The sequence below is a fragment of the Choloepus didactylus genome, chromosome 6 (assembly GCF_015220235.1).
Source record: "Choloepus didactylus isolate mChoDid1 chromosome 6, mChoDid1.pri, whole genome shotgun sequence".
Classification (NCBI taxonomy): Eukaryota; Metazoa; Chordata; class Mammalia; order Pilosa; family Megalonychidae; genus Choloepus; species Choloepus didactylus.
Window position 1 is genome coordinate 108,688,657 of NC_051312.1, and position 13,262 is coordinate 108,701,918.

Genomic DNA, 13,262 nt, shown 5'->3' on the forward strand with positions numbered 1-13,262 from the left:
GCTTTGCTGGATAAAGAATTCTTGGCTTGCAATTTTTCTCTTTCAGAGTCTTAAATATGTCATACCACTGCCTTCTCAACTCCATGGTGCCTGCTTGTATATTTCTCTTGTATGTGGTGAATTGCTTTTCTCTTGCTGCTTTCAGGACTTTCTCCTCTTCAGCATTTAACAATCTGACTAGTATATGTCTCAGAGGGGGTCTATTTGGATTTATTCTATATGGAGTTTGTTGAGCTTCTTTGATTTGCATATTGATATCTTTTATAAGGGCTGGGAAGTTTTCCCCAACTATGTCCTCAAATACTCTTCCAAGCCCTTTACTCTCTTTTCTCCTTCTGGGACAATGATTCTTATGTTTGTGTGCTTCATGTTGTCCATTTCTCTGAGATCCATTTCAAATTTTTCAATTTTTTTTCCCCATTTGTTCTTTTGTGCTTTCACATTCAATTGCATTCTCCTGTAGTTCACTTATTTTTCTTCTGCCTCTTCAAATCTGCTTTGGTGTGTCTCTAGTATATTTTATTTATTTATTTTTTATTTTGTTAATTCAGTTTTACTGAGATATATTCACATACCATACAATCATCCATGGTCCAGTATATTTTTAATTTAATCTACCACATCTTTTATTTCCACAAGATCTGCTATTTTTAAATTTACTCTTTCAAATTCTTCTTCATGTTCTTCTAGAGTTTTCTTGATGCCCTTTATGTCTTTAGCCAACCCACTGAAGTTGTTTTGGGGAATTGTAGGTACTTCTTCGATTAATTGCTCCAGATTCCCACAATCTCCTCTGGCTTTTTACTTTGGTCATTTGGCTTGTCCATATCTACTTGGATCTTTTATTGCTTTGTGATTTTCTGTTGGCTTCATGGCAGTTGCTTACCTTGATAAGCTTATTTGGGGAAATGCAGGACTATCTGGACATCTATTTAAAATCTGACAGAACTACAGCTTGCTAGAGTGCATTTTCTTTATCTTCGTAGCATATGGCACTCTTGAGCCACCTCTTACCTTCAAGCCAGCTTTTCAACTGCACCTGTGCCCTGGGTGGGGCCCAAACTAGATGGAAATCTGATCAGTGCACCAGTTCTCCATGTGCACTGGGGACTACCAGCCCTGGGGGTGAGGGGTGGTCCCTGTGCAGTTCGACAGGGAGTCCACCTTAGGGCACAGCAGCTCTGGTGATTACCAGGCCCCCAAGTGGATCACTCTCGGGCTGTGGGGCTGTGTGTCTCATCCTCCAGCTCAAATGTGCCATGCTCCCTGCCTGCCTGCCCATGAGCCTCTGGGTTGGTGGAGATACCCCTGGTGTTTCCGTGTGGTGCCTTTGCTTATTCTCACCTCTCACTCATTCACACTGCCGAATTCCCTGGAGGAAGAGTAAATGAGGTCAACACAGGTCTGTTGTTTTCCGAGTTCCCTCCTGGGAGCTCCCAGCTGCAGGGCTGAGGAGGAGTATCTCCCCAGCTAGTTGCTGAGATGGGTGCACAGGACTGGAGAGCTGCTCCCTACCCTGCTCAGCAGCCGGCTCGCAGCTGCCAGTCCCTGGTGGTCCCAACTGAATAAACTCCCCTGTCCTTTGAGATGTAATTTCTCTGCTTTTTCATCCACGCCCCCACTATATATCATAGAGGTCCTTCTCTGGCCTCTCATACGCTGGAATTGCTGTCCTGGGTGTTTCTGCATTTTCTCTAGATATAAATTTTTTTTTCACAGAGAGATTTGCTCTGCCTCTCCTATTCTGCCATCTTCCCAGCAGTCCTCAGACGGTTTTTAAAAATGATTTTTCAAATATCGTGTTCAGGATACAATCAAAGATATTCACACATCTTGCTGCCTTCAATGACCTCCTGAAATTCGACCTTCTTCCATCCTCCAGACTTTCTGCTACACTACTCTCAAGACCATCTTCTATTGGGCATTATGCCTGACCTTGAAATGATGTGTCATTTATGCTTGCATTTTCTTTTTAGCCACAGGAAGTTGCACAGTCACACTACAAGTAGAGGGTGAAGTGAAATCCTCTTGAATGCCCGGTCATTGTCCAGGGCTCCATTTGCCTTCTGGCCCATGAGGGCTTTTGTTGGTTATTGTTGGGACAGGGTGGCATCTCATCCAATTGGGACCGAATGGCCATCCCAGGTCCTGGGTGGCCCAGCTTGAGTGCACGCACACCCATATCCTGATTTTAAGATAAGTTGCATTTCAGAATATATGAGCATTATTCAAATTGAAGTTGTGCATGTTAAGGACTGTGCCATCTGGGTGTCCAGCAGTGTTACACTCTTCTCATACTTGTCCTGTCTTCTCAACCCAAATTGTTCCAATTATCATTCAAAGGCTGACAGAAAATTTGCCAGAGCTGTCACAGACACTAAGATGATCATCTGAAGTGCCCTTGATTCTGTTAGGAATCACCATGTGCTGGCACATATGTTTTGATTGCATGTGGACATAATCTTTATAGCTTTCAGCCACTTTATCAAGATTCCACTAGACCTGTGCATCTTCCTGGAGAGTCAGTCAGTCTGCTGTCAACAAAAGGTGCTCCTGAGGCACCCCTGGGTTGGATTAGTAACATGAGTGGTGTCTGCTGATCTGCACATTGACAGAGCTGTGAGTCTGGTCTCTAGAATCAGCTCCTCTCCATAGCCAGAAGGACAGCTCCACGAGGCACCCAGGCTGATGGGACAGCATTGGTCCATCTTTTCAACAGGCTACATTACTTCCTCAGTTCCATAACTTTCTCCACTCTATTCCAGCTACCCAGGCCACACCTCCACTTTCTTCTAAGATTTCCCCTTCTTATAATGTCAAAAAGCATGATCTTCCTAAATGAATGCAGAGTTTGATCTTGCCAACCTTAATCTCTTCTCCCTTCACAGGAACCTCTGATGGCTTCACCAGTCCACTTTTCCCTCAGCTAGCAACTCTGCTCTGATAGTATTCCCCCCTGCCCCCCACCACCTCCCCACCTCCCCCTGCCCCTTTGCCCACTTTCTGAGGGCCTGTGAAGTATGTGGGTTGAGAGAATCATCTAAAGATGAGGTTTGTCAATTGAGAGGCTGATTTGCTGATTTAAAAAAAAAAAAATTAATTGTATCAGTCAGATCTTTCTTAAATGACCCAACCAGGTTTATGTGCAGAAGATTTCCAACTGTGGCTTCCAGGTAGATAGGTGCTGTATCCTGTGAATGGATAAACAGCCCAGAAAATGGGATACTGAGAATTGGAGAACTTGATGATTTGACTGGCAAGCAGGCACTTGAAAGTTCATCACTGTGTAGAAATTATATTCTGTGCAAAAATAAAGATGAAAAAGCAATTTACACTGGATAACTTCATGCCTTCAGTCTTTGAAGTGTCTATAGGGACTATGGGTTAGGGAGAATGATGCTTATGTATTCTAGATTCACCCTTGGAGAGAAAGATTGTATGAGCAAATTATATTGTATCTTTGTAGGTACCCAATGGCTGCCTTTCAGTCATTTTAAAGAAAGGAAGTCTGGTTGTGTCTACAAATGTGGTGAGTGTCCTTACCTCTGGAACCCTGGAGTTTCTTACTAAAATGATAAATGTCCAGGCTAGTAAAGTGAAATGAACTCTGGGTCAAGAGGAGGAATATCTTTTCTGAATAATACATAACATAAACTTGTTTACTTCTGACTTTAGTACTAAGGCTATTTTTTCCTCTTGTTTAAGTACTATATGTTCTCTGGGGAAGTCTCTTTACTCTATACTCTTGAGGATATTTTTAACCCAGTATTTTCTTGGATGTTGGGGTACTTTAAGGACTCAGCCTCTGTATAAAGAACTTCCCAGGGCTCTCAATAGAGACAGGGAACCTGAGTTCTATTTCTGGCCCTGCCCCAGACTGTAAGCTGGCTCCTCTCTGAGCTTGCTTTCTCAGCTATAAAATAGGGGTGACAAATCTTCCTCTGCTCCTTTCCTGCTTATGCTGCCACTGAGACCCAACCAAAACCCTGCCAAAGCCAGCATGGTGAGCTGCTACTGTGTCGCAGGTACTAGGAGGACACACGGCCCCTGTCTTCAAGTAGCTTATAGTCTAGCTGGGGAAAGAAGGACATATGTGAAAAGTTTATGGAGGGCAGAGTATTTTTTATTTCTGTGCCTGGTTTCTAAACGCTGGGGTATCTCGAGCTTCTTTTCTTCTCCATCTTTACTCTTCCTATGTATGATTCCATCCCCCAAGACCTTAAATACCACCTATGTGCTGATGACACCCACAGCTATATCCTCAGCTCTGCCTCCACCCTGAGCTCAAGAGTCTAAATCAAAACTGTCTAATTACTTCTCCTTCTTCCTTGGATGTCTCATAGGCCTCTGAAACCTAATATACCTAAAATCAGGCCCCTGATTCTCTGTCTCACTTCCCCAGTTCTGCTCATTCCTTAGTCTTCCTTATTCCTGTAAATGATACCACTCTCATTTTGCTTTTTTCAGTTTTTTTTTTCATGGAGCTGATTGCATCTGAAATAGTGTTTTTATTTCCTGGCATGCTTGTTGCCTGAGTCTCTGAACTAGAATGCCTGGCACAAGCAGGCACTCAATAAATATTCATTAGAAATATGAACCATCAAAAACAATTATGTAGATGGTAACTGCATACAGAGAGAAATTACTGTGGACTGGGAAGTCAGGTGTTAGAGATGGCTTATCCTGGTTTGCAAGAGTTGACTGTCAAATTTTCAGGAATTTTGTGAGCCAATTGTTAAACATGGCCATTCTTAAAAATTAAACAGTGTAAACTTACCTTTATTTTTAATATAACTTAATTGTAGTTGCATTGATTTCAGTAATTTCTGATGCCAACTAAAATCCATTTCTGACTCTAACTACCAGGAGTTAAGCCAGACTCCATAGGTTAAGGGCAATATCTCTACAAGACTGCCCTTCAGACACCATTTTCAAGTTTGGGAGTTCCCAGGCCTCCCACATTTCTGATCAACAAATTTCTAGCTACAAGTTCAATGGTTCCCAACAACCCCTCAGGTTTGATAATTTGCTAGAGCAACTCAAAGAACACAGGCAAGCTCTATAGTTATGATTATAGTTTTACTATAGCAAAAAGGGATATAAGTCAGAAAAAAAAAAAAAGATGCATAGGATGCATCTCTCAAATGCAAAGTTTGTGTGTCCTGTCCACATGGAGTCAGAATGTGTCACTCTCATGGCCCACTGATATGTATTATCAATCACGGAAACTGTGAGTTTCAGTGTCCAGAGTTTTTATGGGGTTTCGTTACATAGGCAAAATTGATTGACTCAGTGCCCACATGGTTGAACTCAGTCTCTAGCCCCCTTCTCTCCCTAGAGTTCTGCCTGATATGTAGCTCAGAGCTCCAACCCCTTAACATTTCTAGCATGGCCAGCCCCACCCTGAGTCATCTCATTAGCATAAACTATCAGATGTGGTCTAGACCCACAATGAACAAGTGACACTCTTATCATGGGACACTCCAAGGATGTAGCAGTTACCTTCCAGGAACCAGAGACAAAGACTGGCCAAGTTCTTTATTTTACTACAGTAATAAATACTCTAGAGTCAACATTTCCCAATTATTTCAACTTATTTTGCTAGTATCTATGCTCTTGAAATTGTTTACTTATATCGTATCTGAATAATACTCAGATAACAATATTAATAACAGTGTATCAGTAATAATACTGCACATCTCTTCCCAGCTCCACATTCAGTGACATCACATTGGCAAGTTAAAATTGGTCACAGTGTGGGTATTTAAACCAAGGAAAATGACAAAAGCTACAAATCAAATCAGTTTGTTTTTGTTAGTTTGTTTTTCCTGGAGAAAACTCTTACCAGCACTGATTCCATGTGAAATGTGTCCTTGAAGTATAGCAAGGATTCATACAGATAGGGCAGGATGGGAGCAGGACTTAGTCACAACATAAGCAAAAGTCCAAAGGAAGGAATAAGCAATTCAGGTCTGGAGCCTCCTCTTTGGAAAGTCGGTGTCTGTGTGTGTTGGTTGGAGTTGGGTAGGAGGGAATGGAATCAGTCTAGAAGGACCTGGAATGTAGGCTGGGAGTTTAAATTCTACTCTCTAGGCAATGGAACACCACTGAAAAATTTTCACCAGTTATATAAAATGATGAAAGCATATAGTAAACACCCATGCACACCTGTGATTCAGAAATCATGTGGGAGTTCTTTGGTGATGAGGTGCAAACACAGATAGCCAGCTAGCTGAGGATGCATGACAGAACAGCTCTGTTGGACCAAAGGCCCTGGAGGGGGAGGGGGAGAAAGAAGACAGCGGAGGGGCTGCTGGGCTTGTCTAACCTAAACTCTTGGGAGGGTCCATGAGGAGGGAACAGTGTGTGTGGGGGGCCCAGGCTCTTGGCTTTATTGCGACCCAGAGGGGAGGCAAAACACTTTCCCATGTATACAGGAATGTGCTGGTTTGGATGTATTATGTCCCCCAAAACGCCATTATCTTTGATGCAGTCTTGTGTGGGCAGAAACGTATTGGTGTTAATTGGGTTGGAGACTTTTGATTGGCTGTTTCCATGGTGATGTGATCACTCAACTGTGGGTAAGATCTTTCATTGGATAATTTCCATGAGGTGTGGCCCCATCCATTCAGCATGGGCCTTGGTTAGTTTACTGGAGCTCTATATAAGCTCAGACAGAAGAAGTAAGCTTCCTACAGCCAAGAGGGACACTTTGAAGAATGCACAGGAGCTGAGAGAGGAGCTGCAGATGAGAGACAGTTTGAAGAAGGCCTTTGAAAGCAGACTTTTGCTCCAGAGAAGCTAAGAGAGGAAAAATGCCCCAAGAGCAACTAAGAGTGACGTTTTTGAGGAACTGCTGCCTAGAGAGGAATGTCCTTGGAGAAAGCCATTTTGAAACCAGAACTTGGAGCAAACGCCAGCCACGTGCCTTCCCAGCTAACAGAGGTTTTCTGGACACCATTGGCCATCCTCCAGTGAAGGTACCCGATTGTTGATGTGTTACCTTGGACACTGTATGGCCTTAAGGCTGTAACTGTTTAACCAAATACACCCCCTTTTATAAAAGCCAGTCCATTTCTGGTATTTTGCAAAAAGGCAGCATTAGCAAACCAGAACACAGGAGATTGGCAGTTTAAACTATACAGTGCAAAAAGCAGAGGTGGCAAGATTTGGAGAAGCTGAGGGCAGCTTCCTATCATCCAAGCCATATGGAGACACAGGTCTTGCTAATAAATTATGCAGCACGAAACGGCAGAAGTGCAAGAGAGAGACCATTTGGTGAAGCTAAGGGTGGCTCTTATCACCCAAATCATATGGAGGTGCATGCCTTACTAGCTGCAGCTCCACCCAGGGCAGGCTAGCTCGGGTGTTCACTCAAAAGGGAAACTTATAACGAGGCAAAAATGAGGAGGCACCAAATATAACTTTTTTTCATGCCATTAAACCTGAGAGATGGAGTGTAAGGTGGTGCTTTTAGTAGAGCAAATACTATTCCAGGTTCTTTACATGCCTGAGCAATTCAGTAAAAAATTCACACAATGTTCCAAATGTGTGACATTTGGAGAAAAGTTATTCTTTCAGCTAAAACTTAATTACTTAACTACTCCAGACCTTTTGTGAACTAAGTGAAATTAAACCAAAGCTGTGTTTAGGCTAAAGAAATAGGGGTTACTCATTCTTGAAAAAAGAACTCATGGAAAAAGTAGAACCAACATGTACAGCAAGGATGCTCAGTTTAACTGCATCCCCTGGAAAAGTCACCTGACTTTTACTGCTAATAAACCTGTTAACATACCCTCTCCACTGACCTGAAAAGGCAGCAAAGGTAGTTTTCAGTGTATTCATTTAAGGGAGCGTTTCTTTCCATAGTTGAAGTTCATTAGTAGCAGCTGAAAGTAATTAGATGGCTAATTGACACAGAGTAATGAGGTGGCTAAACACTGATGATACGCTCATTGTTATCCATTCAGTGGTGTTTTTTGTTGTCTGATCTCTGGGGGAAGAACTTGTGTTCTGCTAAATACAAAAGGGGTCCTGCTACTTTGTAAAAACATCGCAGTTATGAACATAGAAAGTCTTGTGAGAAGAGAGACTTGCTGCCTCTCCCCTAACAAACACTGAATGATAAATCCAACAACATGAGTGGTGTCTCACCCTACTGACTAATCTTACCATCTTGATTTGAATACCAGTATATATGGAAAGAGAAGAAACAACATAAATGGTAAAGGGGATCAAGGAAAACTGAACTATGACAACAGTGCATTTGCTAAAGGAAAACACAGGGCTTTAATAAACAACATGACTCCTTTTGTCCAGAAGGACATGTTCAATCTCAAAATGAGATACTGAGAAAAAGTATTTTCATGTTTTTTCTTAAGCCAATTTGGTAATATTGGCATTTCCTGGCAGGAAGACTGTATTGCAAATATTTTTCCTAAAATGAGGAGTTGAAGACAATTATACCAAAAGTCAAAGTTCAAAACAAGTATTTGCTTACACGTGTATATAAAAGCCTGCTGGACAATTTGATGATGATAATAGTAAGAATTATTGAAATTTCCAAGAAATTTCACATTACAAAGTCTTGGTGGTAGAAATACCAACTAGTATCTCACTTGGGCTTAGCACAATATACCCAATAATTAATTAATTACAGGGTGTTTTGTGTCTTAAAGGTTTTAAGAACTTAATGTCTTTGAAAAGTAGAGAAACCCATGGTGTGAATGGCTAGTTTAAGCCATAGCCCAACTGAGAAGATCTAATGGATTGGATTGGAGAGATGGTCATCTGTTCTCTTGCCACATCCCTCTTGGCCACGGGGAGACGTTGTGCCTAGTCAGCCTCCCTACCTCTTGTTTGGCTGCAATCATTCTCCCCATGCTGCCAGGGAAAGTGTATTCATGTCTTAGTTTGGTCATGTCACAACACTTTGGTTGCCCCCATACCTTGAAGATGAGCGCCAACACACACACACACAAGCATGCACACACACGCGTGTGCTCTCTGGTTGGTCCTGGCCTTCCTTTTGGATTTATCTCTTCATGTCTGCCCCCACCCCCCACCCCATCCAACAACAAGCTGCCACCAAAGTACCTGCAGTTTCAGGAAAGCACTTTGTTCTCTCAAGCTCTCTGAGCCTTTGCATACTTAAATACTCTGTTCAGAAAGCCTTCTCTCTTGGTTTTTCCTGCTCAAACTCCTACTCATATAAGACACAGCTCAAGTGACATCTCTCTAAGCTTTTCTTTACTCTACCCACTCTCTAGTCTGAACTCTCAAAAACCCTATTCTCTTTCCCTCCTTTTTTTCCATGGGATGCTTGCTATCATTCAACACTCACAAATATTTTAGTTCCTGCTATGAGCCAGTCACTATCCTATTCTAGGTGCTGCAGATACAGCTATAAACAGTAAACCCCTTGCCTTCATGGAGTTTCTGCTCTATTCGGGAGAGACGGGTTTAAAGAAGCGAACATGGTGTTTCCTAATATTAGTAAAGAAGACGTGGGCATTTTAGATTCTGGAAAGAAAGGGGCAATATAAAATCTTAGAAATTTAGATTCTGCATTAACCCAAGCAAGTATTTCTCCAAATGGCTTTATTTTCAGTTTGGGGAAACCTAAGGCAAAGAGATTTCTATGACTTACTCAAAGTCATGCAACTTGTTGGTGACAGGATTGGATCCTCAACCCCTGACTTCTGTCTCCTGACTCCTCATCTTGTGCTCTCTCCTTTCTAAAACATATGAGCTCTCGGGCAATTCATTGATGTTACAGCTTCGGCTGTGATTAGGGCCTTCTTTACAGTGACGGTGTGAAGCTATTTATATTAGAGCGACTATGGGGTCCAAAGGCCCAGCTCCTTTGCCAAGCTATGGATTAGACAGAATGATCAGCTTCTTGTGAAGGCCACTGGTCTTCAAGGCCACTGAGTTCCTAGAGAAGAACACGATTTCAAAAGGCTGGACCCTGAAAAATAGCCATTGTTTGCTGGGTCTCCATCATGATCTGACTCATCAGTGTTGCTTATGCAAAAATGTTGATTGACAGGAGAGCTAAGGCAGGGTTATGCCCTGTAGGGACATCTTTCTCCTCGTGATGATGATAGGTGGTCGTGTGAGAATTTTATTAGAAAAGAAACTTAAATGGAGACTCAGGTTTGGCATTCCATTTCTGAATCAGTGAATGTCACCATCCCTGTGTGGTTTTCGTTGTGCAACTTAAAGAGAGAGAAGATGAGGTTGCATATTCAAACCGTTGCTCACACCATCCCGCCTGCCTGGAGCTGGAACGCCCTCCTTACTCCACTCATCCTTCCAGGCTCTCCTTCTCCATAAGTGTGCCCAGACTACTCTGGCATTCACTGAACTCTCCTGCCTATGAATAGTTTTTCTTCAGCCTCATAATAGTTTTATAAAAATTATTTTTGTTTTTACTTAAAGCAGGATTTCTTGACCGTGGCATTGTAGACATTTGATAATTTTTTGACATGGGGGGCTGTTTTGTGTATTGTGGGATGTTTAGTAGCATCCCTGGTCTCTACCTATGCAACTCCAGTAGCACCCCCTGCCAAATTGTGGCAATCAAAAATCTCCCCAGACATTGCCAGTGTCCCCTGGGAAGCAAAATTGCCCCAGGTTGAGAATCACTGATTTAAACTCTTGTGCAATTATTAATAGCAATGGCAGCAATAGTTTATTGGGGCTTACATACTAGTTACTTTGCCAAGCACTGTACATATACTGTCACCATTGACCTCAGATAAGGAATATTAGCCCCATTTTATGTATAGGAAAACTGAGGCTAGGAAGGGTTAAGTAACTTGCCCAAGGTCACAGAGCTAGAAAATGGTAGAACTGGTCACAGAGCTAGAAAGTTGTAGAACTCTAATTCAAAAGCAGTCCTTCTAACTCCAGAGTCAATCCTCATAACCACCATCCTGCACTGCCTAATCTCCTTCCCAAATTCTTACCAACATCATCCAGCAGCATGTCTTTTCCCTGGCACTGGCAGTTCTTTCCAGGAGCAGCAAGTTTCCAGCATCACAGGGCTAGACCACTGTCATACCTTAGTGTTCTCTTTTTGACATTTAATTACCTAGTTAACAATCTTTATAACCAACAATTCTTTATGTTAAATTCTCTTTATTATAATATAACTGGTGTATTTTCTTTCTCTTTACTGGACCCTGACTCATGCAGATGCTCTCTAGCACCTAAGAAGGTTCATTGCTCATCACCCCTAGTTGCAAAGGACAGAAGAGAACATATTTATTATATATTACTTAGATAATTATATGTGTATCCAGAGCTTTGAATGTGCCTCTTGGGAATTTTGATGTTTTTCAAGAGTGTTAATATATCTGATCTCTTGTTTATGATGAAATCATAGGGGAAACTAGAGACCATGGCACAAGCTATGGTTGAGATGACTACCATTTCATTTCAATCTTTTCACCTGGGTCATCTGAACATGAAGGCAAAAGGCAAGCACAACATATTGGAGAGAGCAACAGAATCCATATGAAACAAACTTCTTTAAAAATAACACTACAGCAATAAAGTGTGGGATGGAAATTAAATTGAAATAAGAGAATGGGAGTTCTTTGGGGGAAATTTGTATCATTGCCATACAAAGGAATTTCTTCAAGAAAAGAAATCAATGGTGGAACAGTCTAGAATGATAAATCTCACTGGCCCATTTTGATTACCAAGTGCTTTTTTTCTCCAAGTCATAGCATGTGAACATTAATCAAGTAATCAGTGTTAGTCACAAAAGCACACTTCACTGCTGAGAGTTTTGATATCTTTTCTAGGTACTATTCTGATGAGTACATATTGCCTCAAATGTCTGGGAGCTTCAATTATGGAGTTCTCTTTGTCATAACACACAATTCAATTCAAAAGGGTAACCTTATGCCCAAATCATATTAAGTTCTTCTGAGCCATTTCTATGCTACCTTCTCCCAAAGGTTTCTATGAGCTCTCCATAGGGCTGGGAATTGTGTGCAGGAAAACTTGATCCTTAAAGAGAGAACCAGCTTCCCAAGGCATCACTACAGTTCTCTGACTTGAGTTATGTGGCCCCTGCAGCTCTGGCAGATTGCATTTCCATCAGGGGCTCCTATGTCTGGTATTCTATGTGCAGGACTTTTGGAAGTCCATGCTTCCTTGAAATCTCTGCATGGAACCTAATGAGACTTATTAAGTAGATAAAATTATGATCCAGGGGAAAGAATCGGGGGTTCTTCCAATTAGCTATAGAAACTTAATGAGTGCCTTATCTGCCTCAATTTTCTCAGTTGTAAAGTGGGAAAATAATATCTTAAAAGTCCTGCCCTTATCCTTGAAGAAATAGCTGATTCTAGGACAGGAGCAGGAAATATACAAGATGAGCCTGGAGCATATTATTCCAGAAAGTAAGGAAGTGCTCAAAAAATTATAAATACCTATATTCATGACGGTATGTCAAAGGATTAGAGATGTCAACAAGAAGACCCAATGGCCAATGCTGGAACAATTTAAACCATGAAATAAAGTGGAATTGGATAATAACGCAAAGTATGAAATATTTTTGTGAGTCATGAGTATGTATTTTTATAAATAAATGATTGAATAAGCAAATGAGGGAGAAGAGACAAATCTCGTTTGCTTAAGAATTCCAGATAATTTATGTAGATACTCTGCCCCGAAGGGGCAGGGACATAACTCTCCCCTTCTTAATTGTGGGCTGCTCATGGTGACTTTCTTCCTGAGAATAAAGTATGGAAAGGGAGAGAAAATAGTAAATGTATAGTGGAGAAACCTGACACACACTACCTCAGTCAAGTGATCCAGGTAGCTATCAATTGTGATGTGTTAATAGTATGCAGTCTCCTCCAGAACCAATAAACCCAGTCTAATCATGACAAAATCATCAGACAGATTTCAGTAGGGGTCTATCCTACAGTATCCCTGACCAACATTCCTCCAAACTCAAGAGCCTCAAAAACAAGTCTGAGAAATTATCACAGCCAAGAGGAGCCCAAGGAGACAGAATGACTAAACATAATTTCCAGATCCTGGAACTGAAAAAGACATTAGGTAAAACTAAGGAATTATCAATATACTTGCAACCTTAGTTAATAAGGTATCAATATTGGTTCATTAATAGTAATAAACATACTATACTAATGTAAGCTGTTAATAATATGGGAACCAGCTGCCAAGTATGTGAGAATTCTCTATCAATTTTTCTGTAAATCTAAAACTTCTAAAAAATA